Raw genomic sequence first — 4,146 nt, forward strand, 5'->3', positions numbered from 1 at the left:
AGACTTCTGGGACAGTAGCCAGGGACAGGGGGAAAAGCACATCCAAGTCAAGGCCACTGGCATTGTGTGCTGGGGCTCCCAGATGCATTGTGTGCTGCGGCTCCCAAAATACTGTGAACTGGGGCTCCCCAAGATTCTGTGTGCTGGGGCTCCCAGATGCATTGTGTGCTGGGGCTCCCAAAAGCACTGTGTGCTGGGGCTCCCAAAAATATTGTGTGCTGGGGCTCCCCAAAACACTGTGTTCAGGGGCTTCCCAAAACACTGTGTGCTGGGGCTCCCCGATGCCTTGTGTGCTGGGAGCTTCATACGGCTCAGTGATAATGCTGAAGACAAGAGTGGTGTCTGGAAGATGGAGAGAAAAGGAGACACAGCAAACATGGAGGGTTGAGGGGCAGAGAGAGTGTAAGCAGGGGAGTGATGTGACTACATTTGTGGTTTAGAAAGCCTTCTGATTAGACTGTAGGGTTCTGGTGAACTCAGTTCTATGTCCTCTCCCAAAAGGGTTATAAAGTCTGGGCATAACTGATGTAAACCAGCCGTTTGAGGACTCCAGGAAATAACTAGTAGCAAGTGGACTGGGGAGAGGTGATTTAGAGTCCTGGAGAGTTGCCGTGTGCCTCCATGTCTTTCTCCTCTAGGACTTTCTTTAGGTTTAATTAGAGCCTCAATCCATCAGGGGCTTCAGGACCAAAAAAGATTTAGAAGTGCAAAGAATGGGAAAGGTGTTTCTAATATTAAAAAAGAATTGGGGAAGTTTCTGTTCTTACTTCCTGTCTCCATTCTGCAATCCTGCCCTGAAGCAATGTCGAGGTGGCTGTAGGGGCACCATTGACAGCACCAGTTTATAGAAGCCTGAAGTCCTGAGGAAGAAGAAACATCTGGGATTGGAGGAGCTGTGGTCTCCAGGGCACAGGGGAAATCCTCCTGGCTGTAAAAGATACTTACGTTATTTGGCCTTAGGTATGTGTCTGCATGCAGCAAACATGTGCTGAAATGAAGTAATCATGGTCCCACGTTTCCATCTGTTCTAGACTGGACAGGGTCAACTCCAGGGCAACTCTCACTGCTGCTGGGAAGAGGGAAGCAGCCTCAGAAAGCTGGGTATGAACTCTCCATTTCCTGGTGCCTGGAGCTGACTCTTCACAGGCTGCTATAGACTGAGAGGCAAACTGTAGGCTAGAGCACAGATGAGCGTCACACTCGCTGCTGGGAGACTGGGGGCACGTGCAGGCACTTTGGCAACTGAGCTTCCACTGAAACCGCTAGTAAATGGTTTTGACACAGATCACATCCGTGGAAGGCTGGCCAGAACTTTTAGCTTAGATCTGACCTGGTCTGCTGAACAAAATAGTTTGCCTGTCTGAGTGAAAGCATCAACATGCCCCCAAAGGGTTTAAATAATATCTAGAGTCTGCAGGCAGAGCATCCAAAAGAGTCACCATCCGTTCATTTGCTAATGTACAGCTTTCCTGGGGCGTGGGAGGAACCTGCAAGAAGTACTAAAGCAGAGAGGTCACAGAGTCAGAATTATCTAACGAAGATTTTACAGACGAGATTACAAAAAAGCTCTAAGCAGTAAGGGCAAACATCCCTATAATGAAGGAAAGAGTCTCAGCAAACAAAGGAGATGATATTAAGGGGAAGAAAGAACCAACTGGGCATTTTAGGAATAAAACACTATAATAATAATTTTAAAAACTGAATGGACTCTGTAGAAACAACAGAAACTACATGGCAAACCTGGGCTACTTAAGACCCCTACTCAAAAGAGCGCACGTGCACGTGTACACACACACACACACACACACACACACACACACACACACCAAAACAAAATCCCAGTCCAAACACCAGCTTGCGTAACTTGCAGTTTGTGCCTTTGCAGTTTGCAAAGAAGACATTCATCTAGACCATGCAGTTTGCTGTTCTGGGTAGAAGGGGAGAGAACCAGTGCATTCACAGTAGGAGACGATGACACTGGGAGGACAGGCAGGAACGCTTGCCTGGAGTAACGCAGTCCCAGTTTTCTGCCTCTGGGCTACAGAGGATGGAGAATGCATGGTTGTCACCAGCTTCCCTCAGCTCTCCGCATAAGAGTGTTCAAACTTCAGGAGCTTGGTGAACCGACTGCTAAATAGCAGCTCAGGATTGAGCACTGTGGAAGTATTTGTGCTATGGCCATTGGCAGAGCATTCAAATCCCTGAAGAGACTCTTGTGAGATTCCTAGCACAGCAATGCAGTCAGCCAAAAGAGATGCAAGGCCATGTAGGACCTTACCACCCACCCATGTTTAATGCTTGACACTGGAGTATGCGAGGATTTATGCCAGCGCAGGGTGAACCCGCATTGGTGGCATGCTACAGCAGGATAAAGAATGAGCCTTCATTTTCTATAAAGTGCATTGTTTGCTTATTTATTTATGTATTTATTTATTTGTGTGTGTATGTATGTATGTATGTATGTTTAAGTGCCACAGTGATTTTTCTTTTTTCTTTTTTCTTTTTTTTTTTGTTTTTTTTTTTTTTTTTGAGACAGGATTTCTCTGTGTAGCCCTAGCTGTCCTGGAACTCACTCTGCAGACCATGTTGGCCTCCAACTCAGAAATATGCCTGCCTCTGCCTCCTGAGTGCTAGGATTACAGGCGTGCACCACCACCACCTGGCATGTGGTGCCACAGTGATTATGTGTCACGCTTGGCAACAAGTTTCTTAACCTCATGAGCATAGCTCTGAGACTGAGGTGTTTTTTGAAATTTTACTTATTATTAGTATGTAGAAGTCTTATTTATTTATTTATTTATTCATTTATTCAATGTATATGCATGCCTTATCTGCATGTGCACCTGCATGCCAGAAGAGGGGCATCAGATCCCATTAAAGATGGTTGTGAGCCATCACATGATTGTTGGGAATTGAACTCTGGACCTCAGGAAGAGCAGCCAGTGCTCTTAACCCACTGAGCCATCTCTCTAGCCCCCATAAAAGTCTTCTTGACACTTTCAAGTTGCCTTTGTGTTTTTGCATGGCATAAAATGCTCACTGGAAAAACCAGAGAGAATCTGTCATGGAGCCAACTATATGATAAGATGAAGGGTCCTGCTACACAACTTGGGATAAAGAACAAGCAATTGGAGTTCTACAGACCAGAAAAGAAGAAGAGAGGCTGTGTAAACTTTTGTTTACACAAATAAATAGCTCATGACCCCCGATCCCCTCACTCAGTAGGTAGACAGCACATTGTGAAAAAATGGTTGCAGGTTTGAGAGCCTTGGGCATCATCTTTCAACTGACATATCCAACAGGCTATGTCCCTGGCCTCATCTCATTGTGTACCTGGTGCATAATGCACAGATTATGAAAGAAGCTTTAAAAAGTAGCTCTGAGGATCTGAGTGCTTAGTTGTACTGTACATCAGCTGAGGACTGACAGGTAAGCCAACCTAGCCATTTGGGACACGCTGCCTCCCACCCAAACAGACCTATAAAGAAGTGAGTTAGCATCTACTTTCAGGGCTACACCAATAGCTCCAGAGTGGAGACACCTCCTTCAACACAGGCACACTTAGTCTCTAGGCTTTAACAAAACCATGTCTCTGTGAGGAGTATACCTCCTACAGCCACCAGATTCTAACTTCTGCCCTAGTTAATGGGTAATTTACTTAACCTCTCTCAACTTTACCTCTAGACCAGGCTTTTAAATTGGGCTGGCAAATTTTCACAGTGCAATGGTAACTTCTGCATTATAACTTAAGAGAAAGCACCTAGCCTAGTGCCCTTAAAAGCAAGCCAGCGACAAGTATTTTAGGATGGAATAAAAGAAATTAAGTGCTGGGGTGAACTCAGGGCAGAGGTGTTCAGCTTAGGAGTCTTATGAAGGTACTTTACTGTGCTATCTTTCCAGCGTTCTGGAATATTTCATTCAAACCAATTCATTTGTTTATATTGTATCAGAGACCTAGAGAAAGAGCAGGGCTTTCTCACTGTTCCAAAGCCCAAATTCTCCAGTAAAGGATACGAACCTACTCACCTGTTCCATTGAGAGGCTTGTGTCTGTGCCCGGCCTCAGTTAAAGGGACTGTTACTCTGGTAAAGAATAAATCATTCTGAGAAAAATTTAGAGAATCTGTTTGAATAATTATTTTTATTA

This window comes from Apodemus sylvaticus, chromosome 14 (assembly GCF_947179515.1).
Source record: "Apodemus sylvaticus chromosome 14, mApoSyl1.1, whole genome shotgun sequence".
NCBI classification, from domain to species: Eukaryota; Metazoa; Chordata; class Mammalia; order Rodentia; family Muridae; genus Apodemus; species Apodemus sylvaticus.